The following is a 12,421-nucleotide window of genomic DNA, read 5'->3' as shown; positions in this document are numbered from 1 at the left end:
TTCTTCAAAGTTATTGATGTTGCCATGATTTAATGAATTGATACATTAAATCATGGCAACATCAATAACTTTGAAGAAATATCAAGACTCATTGTAACAACTCAATCTCATGAATCAATATACTCAATAATCCAATTTGTCATAAGGAAGCTTAAAGCTTGACACATATCTTAAAAGCACTTGAAATATCAACTCATGCTAGAATTATGAAATTCACAATATTAAATATCAAGTCATAACTTGGGAATAGTAAAATAATCATGTATAACAAAGCTTGAACAATTTATATTCTCTTAATCTCATGATGAAGTAATTTGGGTATAAACCCGCTTGCAAAATCATATAAATCCTGATAGAAATCAAAGTTTTGGGCATAAGAACGAAAGAATTGCTCTTGTTCAATACCCCGCATACCTTAATCTTTGAAATTGGATGAATTCTGGTGCTTGAGACTCTATCCGCACTTGTAATAAATGATTCTCGAAGCCCACACTATGAGGAACTTGATTCTTGAAAAAATCTTAAAGATTTATGGATGATTTTTGAAAGATTAATGTCGTTAAATAAAAACCCTAGATATATTTCTTAAGAGAATTAGAAGAGAGAATGAAGAAATTAGGGTTTAGATGGGAATTCTCATCTATATAGGGGCCTCTAAAAGATGAGAAAAGACAAAAATACCCTTTCAAAAACGTCCTTTAATTGCTGAAAAAAAATAGCTGACGATATTCATGACAAGTTGTCAAACTTGTGACAAGTCATCACGAAATATCGTCACAAAAGGTGGATTTTATGATTTTCTACTTAAGGTTGACGACATTGGTGATAAGTCGTCACACTTGTGACAGCTTATCACAAAATGTTGTCACTCAGTTTTCCAGCCTGACATATTGGAGTAAAATGGGCATAACTCTTGGCTCCGATACCGGATTTGGGTGAAATTGGTATCGTTGGAAAGCTAATTCAATTATATATATTTTGGTAGGTCATGAGATCAATAATTCATAGTATAACGAGAGATATGCTCATTTGAAGTTGAATATGGTAATATCCTTCCCAAGAATTCAATCGGTAATGAATGTTTTGATTCACCTAATCGCTAGGACATCTTTGAGGCATTAATACACATCACCCTTGATCAGAAAACAACCAAAGCACTATAATTTACTTCTCATGAACTTGAGTCATGGTTGCACTATTGGTTAGAGTCTCGGGGTATTATAGGGAGTTGAGCTATTTTCTCTGTATAACTTTTGTTAGTCTTCTAACTTTTAATATTTTTATTAGTATAAAATAATTAAGTTAATATTTTATCATTATATTTTTACTTATTCATTTTTTGTTTTTATTTTTTAAATAAAAAAGAAAAATAAAAGGTCAAACCTAAAATCTATCCAAACCACCCCACTAAATTTAACTTCACCACTTTTCCTAAAACTACCCAAACTTTCCCCTCACAAACATACACACATTCCTCAACTCCCATATAAAAGACACACCTCTACACAATATTACACAGACACAACACAAAGAGACAAAAAAAAAGAAACAAGCAAAAAACAAAAGAGAAAAAGAGGACGAACAGGGAGAGAAACAAGAAGGAAAAAGAAAACTTGGAGGAAAGATCAGAGAAAACAAGGAAAAGAAAAGGTAAGAAGGAGAAGGTAGAAACAAAAAATGAGAGGAGAAAACGCGGAACACAAAAACAAAAAGAAAAAGGGGTCGAATTTATCTTTTTATTTTGAAAAATTGACTTAATATATTATTCGTTATACTTTGGAATTAAAGTTATCCTCGCTGTCATATTTTGGGATCAAATTTATCTCTTTACTTTAAAAAATTGACTAAATATATCCTTCATCATTCTTTGGGGCTAAATTTACCCTTGATTTCATACTTTGGGGACATATTTACCCTCATTGTTAAGAAGCTTTTCACTTGTACCCTTCATTTAAAAAAAATTAATTTTTAAATAAATCACTCCTTAATCTAATTTCCCTGATCCGACCCATAAAAAAATACTCAAATGAATATACCCCTCCCTCAGTTTTGTTGGTCGAATTTTTTCAATGAACAAAAATACCTTTTTTTGAATGTTCAACACTAGTAGGTTATTTACAAATAAGCAAAACATAAAATGGATTGGGATAATGTAGAAGCATGAAACTACAGAAAATGTAGATTACAAACTCTTCTCTTATTCGATTATGCAAATTTTAAAATTTGGTATCAATTCTTTGTGCATCTATATTCTAGAATCAGTGAGTAAAATTTTTGAGCAAATGAAATGATGAAAACGTTGTATATATCTAGGTTGCATATAAATATATATGAATGAAGAGATGCCACTATTGGAACATGTGGAGACCTCTTAACTCAATTATCTAGAGAAATATCCAATAGACTAATCTATTGCATTTAACCACCAAGTGTCATTTTTCATGAGTTCTATACTGATGCAGATTCATGAACTAAGAGAGGGATATATTTCTTTATGTTTGAACTAATGCAGATCAATTGTTCATGAGGTTGCTAAATTTTCCATTTATGCTGAAGTTAAAGAGAAGCAGGACGAAGATCCCATCTTGATGCAAATTAAAAAAAATGTGGGTCAATAAAAGGTGATGTCTTTTAAAATTGGTGGTGATGGAATTTTGTGATACCAAGGTAGGTTGTGTGTTCTGAATGTGGATGGTTTGCAAGAGAGGATCCTTGATGAAGCTCACATATCGAGGTATGTTGTTCACCTAGGCTCTACTAAAATGTACCATGATCTTAAGGCTATATATTGGTGGAATAATATGAAACGTGATATGGCTGAGTTTATTTCCAAGTGTCTGAATTGCCAACCAGTTAAAGTGGAACATTTGAGACCAGGTGGTACTTCCCAAGAGATAGCCTTGCCTTTATGGAAATAGAAGATGATCAATATGGATTTCATCATGGGACTTTTGAGGTCCTGAAATTAGTATGATTCTATTTGGGTAATTATGGACCGGCTGGCCAAGTCAACTCACTTTATGCCTATGAGAAAAAACTATTCAGGAGATGATTATGCCAAGTTATACATTAAGAAGATAGTCTATTTTCATGGGGAACCCATATCTATTATATCCGATCGAGGTATGCAATTCTCTTTGCAGTTTTGGAAATCTTTTCAGAGGGGTTTAGGTTCTAAGTGAACCTAAGTACTATATTCCACCCTCAGATGGATGGGCAAGCTGAATGCACCATTAAAACCCTTGAGGATATGTTGAGGGTCTGTGTCATTGACTTCAAAGATAGTTGGTTAGATCACTTTTCATTGATAGAGTTCGCCTATAATAATAGTTATCATTCCAGGATTAAGATGGAACCTTTTGAGATACTTTATGGGAGAAGATGTAGATTACCAATTGGGTGGTATGAAGTGGGTGAGACACGAATATTTGGGCCTAATCTTGTTCATTGTCAATGGATAAGGTAAAAGTCATTAGAGAATGACTCAAGACAGCCTAGTATTGCCAGAAATCCTACGCCGATGTCAGAAGAAGGGAGCTAGAATTTGAGGTTGGTGATTGGGTGTTTCTAGAAGTCTCTCCTATGAAGGGAGTCGTGAGATTTGAGAAGAAAGAAAAGTTGAGTCCTCGCTATATAGGACCATACCAGATTATGAGAAGAATAGGTGGAGTCGCCTATGAGTTAGTGTTGCCCACAAGTCTGGCTTCTATTCATCCAGTATTTCATGTGTCTATATTGAATAAGTGTATTGGAGATCATTCCCTAGTGTTTCCTATAGAGAAGATTAATATGAAAAATTTCTTGTCATACGAGGAAGGACCCATTATAATCTTGGATCGCCAAGTTCGAAAGTTGAGGAGTAAGCAAATAGCTTCTGTTAAGGTGATGTGGACGAATCAAAAAGCCAAAGAGGCTACTTGGAAATCAAAAAATGATTGCGGGCGAGGTACCCGACTCTTTTCAAAACCATGGATAATGATTCTGAAGGTACAAAGCCTATACTATTCTTTATTTCATTTAGTTCTTCAAATCGTGCTTTCTGTGTCCCAAGTCATCATACGGGGATGAATGATCCCAAGGGAGGATAATGTAACGACCTGTATTTTGGACTAGAAAGTAAACCATCTTCCCAATGTGTAAATGTTTCAAAATCCATAAATCCTATGAAAATTTAGTGTGTTAACCATTTATGTAGTGCGGGAATCTGGTTAAGCATGAATTGAGATCATAGAGGTCCTTTAACTCAAGGACGAGTTGAAAATATTTCTATAGATTAAGTTTTAGTAGATGATTTAACTTGAGTCAAATTTCATCGACCATAAATTCTTGTATATATATAATTAGAGGGCCTACTATATATCAAATGAAAGTTCATCAAAGTAGCTTTCCAATGATACCAATTTTGCCTAAATCCGATAATCGAGGGAAAAGTTGAGACTTTGCAAAGTGGAGTGTGTCGCCTAACAAATCGCCTAAGTCCACTAAAATGTTATGCCATAAGTTAGGCACCACCCAACCTAGATTATGCCATAATTTAGGTGCCGCCCGACTAGTTTATGCCATAAGTTAGTCAACGCCCATCCTAGTTTAGGCGATGGGCAATGCGGCACACACCTTATGGCCCAACAGCGCAAATTCATCACTTTTAAGTCATTTTAAAGGAAACTAAGTCCTTTCACATCCCAAAACTATCCCTAATCATACTTAAACAAATTTACGCTTATTAGTAACGTCTAAACTCTCCTAAGATCCCTAGTTCATGCTTCAAGAATACAAGAGGAGAAAATAACTAGGGTTTGAGCAATCAAGCTTAAAGGTCCAATCTTTTCGAAGTTTTTTCACGAATTCTTCGCAACTAAGGTACATGGGGTTTTCCTAAAACTGCCTGGGTATAAAAAATTATTTCAACAACTTTTAACGTTGAGAAATTATGAAATCTAAAAGGGGTTTGGAATTTACATTGACATTTACGTTATGAATTCTTTAGAAACATTATTGTTTTGGTCTTTAGGTCTTCCCCCAAATTGATTTAAAATTTTATGTATGCATGTATGTGCTTAAAGTTGATATTTGAATTGAGAACCTGACTATTTACGCTCCCTCTCATGTTGCAAATACTTGATTTTAGAATGTTATTTAGAAGCATGGAATCAACGTTCTTAACTATTGTTGAATGATTTGAGAGTGATCTTGAATTTATGAGAGGGGTTTTACATGTTGGTAAACATTGAATATATTTGCATGGTTTACCAAAATTACATGACCACTACATATTGTTGAAATGATTGAAAAGCATGATCTTTGTATAATGTGACAAATGTTTTAAAGTACGAATCTCCTAATATTATTTTGAAGCAATGTGGTTCCAATACATGATATAGAATAGCTCAAAATTATGAGTTACAAGTTTTGGTATGACGATACCAAATCAGACAATGTCATAGCAGATGCAGGCTAGTATAGAAATCCTATTTTATCAGGCTTTTCATAATTTTGAATTAAGAATGATACATGTTCAGAAAAGGCTAAAATTGGGCAAAAAGAGATGTTAGGTGGTTCCCCGAAGAAGGCACGAGTTCAGACAACTCATTGCCCAAAATCGTGTTTGCCGATATGGGTATATTATTTTATGTTGGCCTAGTGCCCTATGGTGTATCAAAACACTCCAACCCTTGCGGCAAACTTGGGTTGGGGGCTTCTCCGCCAAGTAAATTGCAGATTTCATATAGCCCGTGGAATATCAGACTTGTAGGGGAGTGCCATCTAACTCAGAAGTAATACAAAGAGTTGAATTACACTGACATGAATGTTTTTATGATTATTAAAGAAGTGCCCAATTATTTTGAACTATATCATGCATGATATTTTGAAATCTGCTCTCACCTATTATATATATACAAATACATTATTTTGGATTTCTCCGCATACCAGTACATCTGTATTGGCCCCCTATATTTTAGGGTTTGAGGCTCAATCTAGGGGTCCTGATAAGTTGTAGATTTCTTCGGGCTGGAGTGGAGAGTGCAGTTGGTGAGCCTTCTATATTTCACAAGGCCTATTTCCTTTTAGTCATTTATCATCTATTATGGTTTTGGTCTACTGGGGGCCTTGTCCCAGATTCAGAAAAGTTTTGATGTCTTATATATTTGAGATTTCGCAGACTGAGAAAGATATTGGCTATATGTTGAGAAACCTATCTTTGTATTGTTGAACAGATTTTAGATTTATGACTATGATTCTGTTTCATTGTGTATTTCCGTATTTTTTTATTTTTTTTATATGAATGGTGTGTGTGATTATAAGTTAGAAGGGCTCTCTGGTCTTCATGGTTCGGGATGTCTGTCACGGCTAGGGCCCCAATTCAGGTCGTAAAAATATGAGTAGTATCGAGTTTTGATGACTCGAGGGTTGACTCAAATCTTGATCAGAATTCGTCTTTTCCAGATCTTTTTCTTCCCTTTTCATTCCAACACTATTGTAGACCTATTTTACCTATAATTTACACTAAAGTGCATCATATCAAACAACATATCCTAAGTTCACACATAAATTTATGGTTTTAAGCATCGAAAGTGTCGTGTTTTTATGACACATTAGTCAGGTCCCTATTTAAACAAATATGGCTCATCCCATGTATAAAATTGGGACTCATGATACAACCTCTTTATTGTTTTACTTATGGTCTCAAGTGGGTATACCCCACTCACAATCAAGTTAAAAATGTATGCATACCATGGTAACTCTATGATGCTCAATTCTATGAGTTGCTCATTAGGAAACTAGTCACGAATGCTACCATTATCTGCAACATGAGACTAACTCTCTAGCCTAGAGAGATGATTTGTAATTAATTTTTGGTCACTTTTCTGTCTTTTACCTCTAGATCAAACTCCTACAATATCAATATCCACCAAATCAGGGTTTAGCATCTTTCATACCAAATAAGTAGTAGATATCTACATGATCTGGGTACTCTATTACTTGGTCCCCACTAAGTTAGACCAAAACTTATCAAATGCTACCAGAGCCAACGTTTTTTTATGTCATAGTGTAATTAGCTTGAGCTACGTCTAGAGTCTTACTTTCATAATAAATGGAAATAAAGACCTTATTCTGTTGTTGTCTCAACACTACTTCCATGGCTACATCAATCACATCACACATTAATTCAAAGGGTAACTCCTAGTCCAGAGCAATCAATATAGGAGGCTCTATCAATTTCTTTTTTAAATCCGCAAATACTTTCAGGCAATCATCCCCAAACTCAAACTTTACCTCTTTTTCAAGAAGCTTACATATTGGTCTTACTACCTTTGAGAAATCCTTTATGATTCTCGTATAAATTCACCATGCCCAAGGAAAATATGTATTCTTTTAACTGACAGAGAGGGTGGCAACTACTTCTCCACCTTTTCTCAGTGTACCTATAGACCTCTCTACAACACTTTATAGCCAAAGACAATGCCTTCCTTCACTAGAAAGTGACATTTTCCCCGTTTAACACTAGATTTGTTTCTACACACCTCGTTAATACCTTGTCTAAACTCTGCAAACATATTTCAAAGGAGTTACAAATAATAGAGAAGTCATCCAAATACCTCCATGAAGTCCTCCACCATGTCATAGAATATGGTCATCATGCACCTTTAGAATGTAGCTAGTGCATTGCATAACCCAAAGGGCATTCGCCTGAAAGCATAAGTCCCATAGGATATGTGAATGTTGTCTTATCTTGATCCTCTAAATTTATGGCTATCTGAAGCAGTAATACTCTTGTCTAGTAAGTATATCCAATATTTAAACAATGAAAGAAATTGGGTAATGATTTTTTTGGGTAGCATCATTAAGATTTTTGTAATTCATACAAATTTTCCACTTGGTTACTATGCGATCTAGGTTAAACTTGTTCTTCTAGTTAGTCACGACTGTCATATCCTATTCTTTGGAACACACTAAACGAGAATAAATGACCCATCTATTGTTAACAATAAGATAGACTAGTCTTGTATCAAGACACTTAATCATTTCTTTCCTTAACACTTCCTCCATGACTAGCTTCAATCACCTCTAATGATGCATACTAGGTTTATGACCTTCTTTCATGAATATCTTGTGCATGTAATAGGCAGGGTTTATCCTTGTATGTCCAAAATCTATGACCCAATAGATTTCTTTCTCCTTTTCACCATTTCCAAAGACTCTTTAACATGTACATAGATAATCCTACAGAAAGAATCATCGATAAAGTGTCATCATCCCTAAGAAAAGCATATTTAAGGTGTAAAGGTAGAGCCATAAGCTCCAATTTTGGAGCTTCCTCAATAGATGGCATGAGAAGGACTTATAGGCCTGTTCAAAAGCTCTAAGGCACCCTTATGAATAAAAACACTTGAAACATTCAGAATCTGCACCATTTATTTGCTTTTGTATCACTAAGGATGTTATGTCCCATCAAAGCTCTCTTTAATGGATCCTTGGAAGTAATAAGTGGTAGCTCTGACTCATGGTCTATAACTATGATAAATGATAGTTCTTTATAGATAGCTGGAAGTTTTATTGCTTTATATAGATTAAATACCTCTATGTTATTATGAACTTGCATAGTTAGTTGCCTGACAGCTACATCTATCAATGCATGTCCAGTAGTTAAACAGGGATGTTCAAAGTAAATGAGACTTTCAGATCTGCATCAAAGTTCAGTATAATGAAGTCCACTTGAAATATAAGTGACCTCAAATTCACTAATACATTTTCCACCATTATGTCAGGTCTAAAAAGTGAGCGGTCAGCCAAACTGTAATACCACTGTGGTGGGCCTCAGACTACCTAACCCTATCTTCTTGAACAAAGGGGTAGGCTTGAGATTTATACTAGACCCAAGATTACATAAGCCTTGAGCACTAATGGACTATCCAATTATGATCTGAATAGTAAAGCTTCCTAGATCCTTGGGCTTTGTAGGCATTCTTTTCTTAATCCTTGAGGGACACTCTTCAATAAGTGCAACAACAACATATTTTGTCAACCTATTCCTATTCACCACAGTGTTTTCGATGTACTTGGCACATTTTGGACTCTCTTCAAAACATTAACTAAAGAAAGGTTAATATGAACCTAGTTTAATAAGTTGATCAACTTTTGGTAACATGCTTTCTCTTTCTACTTCTTCAGCCTCTATGGGAATGTTGAAGGTGGCTTCATACTTTCTACTTTGTTCACACTACTTTCAACTTTGTCATTCTCAGTTTTCTCCTTATCCCTAGCCATAGCTTTGTGAGTCACCTTTTTAAGCTCTAACTATTCAAATTGTAGAACACTATAAGTAGATACTACATTCACTTACTTAGGATTTGGATTCATGTCATTAGGTAGACCTCTCTGAGGCCTAGTGTTTTGTGCCCAGACATGCTGCCCCAATTGAACCTCTAAGGTTTTAGTTGCTAGTTATTGATTCTTTATATTTGCTGCCATCTATACTTGATTTGCCATGTTTCAGGATTTCCTTAATATTTCTTGATTGAGCATTATCCTGACTACCCTGAGCCTATTACTGAAGATTCTAATTTCCTTATCCTTAATATAGATTTACATTCTGCCCTTGGTTTTCACATCATGAGAAGTTAGGGTGATTCTACCAGTTTGCATTATATGGATTACCGAAATTCTAATTCCCTTGGCATTGTACATTACCTACATAGTTCATAGATTCTGGATTAGTTGCATATGCATCTACTGAATGGTTACCATTACCACATACCTCACACCAAGTTTGAGTCTATTACACCGCATAAACTGGAGCTTGTAGATGCCCTAAGTTTAAGCCAATCACTTCTTTCTTAATGGAGAAATCTTATACAGAAGGACTCTAGACCTAGGATTGCTATGATACGTCAATACACAGAGGCCACAAGATTGTTAGATGAGATACATACAGGAATATGTGGACCTCACATGAATGGTTTCATGCTCGTAAAGAAGATTTTGAGAGCTAGATACTTTTGGATGACCATGGAGAGGGATAGCATCCGACACATGCAGAAATGTCACCAATGTCAAGTTCATGGAGACCTTATACGAGTTCCACCAAACAAACTCAAAGTGATGGGCTCTCCTTGACCATTTGTTGTTTGGGGCATGGATGTTATTGGGCCCATAGAGCCTCCTGCATCCAGTGGACATCATTTTATCTTGTTCGCTATCGATTACTTCATGAAATGGGTTGAGGCCTCAACACATAAGTCCATAACCAAGAATGTGGTAGCAGATTTCATTCGCAATAACTTAGTCTGTTGGTTTGGAATTCCAGAGTCAATCATAACAGATAATGAAGACAATCTTAATAGCGACCTAATGAGAGAGATTTGCAAAAGGTTTAAGATTTCTCATCAAAATACTATGGCTTATCGACCACATATGAATGGAGCGGTTTAAGTTGCAAACAAGAATATCAAGAGGATCTTGAGGAAGATAGTGGATGGTAATAGGGAATGGCATGAGAAGTTACCATATGCTATACAAAATTTTTAAAGTAGAGAGATAAATTTGACCCTTTTTTCCAAAAAAAAAAAAAAGAAAGAAAGAAAAAGAGATAAAAAATAAAGGAAAAGAGTTCAGGGTTTGTGATCAGGTCTCCATTTCGAGTTTTTGGTGATGATTTTCTTCCTTATATATTCAATTTAGATCTTCACAGGTTCTTATCCAAATCGGTACTATATTTGTATAAGTTTTTCATGTGAATCAAAACATGAACAATATTTATTTATATGATTTCATGTATTATATAGTATTGTATATCTACTGATTTGAGAAATTATGTGCATGTGTGCATTCTTTGTTAAGTTGACATTTTTTCTTTTTTTTCTTATAATCCTTCATAGTGCGTATGTTATTGTTATATTTCACAGTGTGTGTATGAATTTTCATGAATGCAAATTCATGTGAAATATTTTTTTATATTATATATTTGTTAGAGGAGAAAAGAAGAAGATGCAAAAAAGCTAAAAAAAATATAGAGAGATAAGAGAAAAGCAAAAAAAAAAAATGAAACCAAGTAAGAAGAAGCAAGAACAGACGCACATCAGTATACGAAGGAAAAAGGAAAAAAAGTAAGACAAACTGGAAAAGAGAGAACTTGGAGAAAACAAGAAGGAAAAAGAAAGGAGAAGAAAGCTACCATCCAATTTAAATTGAGAAAAGACATGATTTCCCCCCTGAACTTGTCCGCTCAACTAACTTTAGCACTTAAGCTAAACTTCTATTTATTTACCCCGCTTAATATCTTTAAAGTGTATTAATTTCATCCCTCAAAATTGAATACCACTCTCATAACGGAGAGTGTGTTACACTCGCCTACACATCACCGCCACGTCAATGCCACGTCGGAGCCATTTCATTGTCACGTAAGAAATTACTATTTTTCTAAAAAAAAATAATCCCCCACATATTATTTTTTATTTATAAAAATATATATATTTATTTATATATATATATAATTATATATATATATATATATATATTTATATTAAATAAAAAAGGCACCCCCACCCCTATTTTCTTTCTTTTTCACACTCCCCCCCCACCCACCCACCCACTATTCTCACCCTCTACCTTGTAATTAACGTAGTCCCCCCACCCCCTTACGCCTCCCTTCTATGTGCCCTTCTTCTTCAGATTCCCCCCTCCTCCTCTTCCTTTAGCACCCCCTTCATTTTTTCTTGACCATTTCCCCTCACCCGCTCCCCCCACTTTCTCTTTATCCCCTTTCAACCCCCACCCCTGTCATGAAAAATACTTTCTCCTTTATTTTTTTCAGTTACTCCATTAACACCATTAGATAAACTATCAAAACACCAATTTAAGGTAATTCCTCCATTAAAACAGTATTTCAACCCATTCTTCTTAATTTTTTCTTAAAGTAATACTAGTAGTTTATAGTGAGCAATGATTAGGGTAATCATGACAATGATTGGAGTAATCATTATAATGGTTGGAAGGATAAACATAATTGATTAGTAATAATTTTTGTAGTTGTAGCAATTGTATTTAATTTTAGTTCGGAATGTAGTTGTAGCAATTGTATTTAATTTTAGTTCGGAATTTTCTTATGGCCATCACATTATGATTTTGACATTTTGGTAATGGTTGAAGAAAATGGGTATTGTTGTTTGATGATGTATTGGAGAAGAAAAGGGTGTGGGTATAGGGTGCGGGTGTGGGGATGAGAGGTGAGGAAGGGTGGGGGCATTGAAGAAGAAAAGGTTGATTTATATATATATATATATATAAAGTGGGAACATGTAATTTTTTAAATAATAAACGCGCCTATTTTTTTTAAAAAAATGTCACATCAGCATTAGGGGTGAAACAAATACACTTTAAAGATGCTAAGGGGGGCAAATAAATAGAAGTTTAGTTTAAGTGC

The sequence above is a fragment of the Capsicum annuum genome, chromosome 10 (assembly GCF_002878395.1).
Source record: "Capsicum annuum cultivar UCD-10X-F1 chromosome 10, UCD10Xv1.1, whole genome shotgun sequence".
Classification (NCBI taxonomy): domain Eukaryota; kingdom Viridiplantae; phylum Streptophyta; class Magnoliopsida; order Solanales; family Solanaceae; genus Capsicum; species Capsicum annuum.
Note: the sequence above shows the minus strand (reverse complement) of the source record.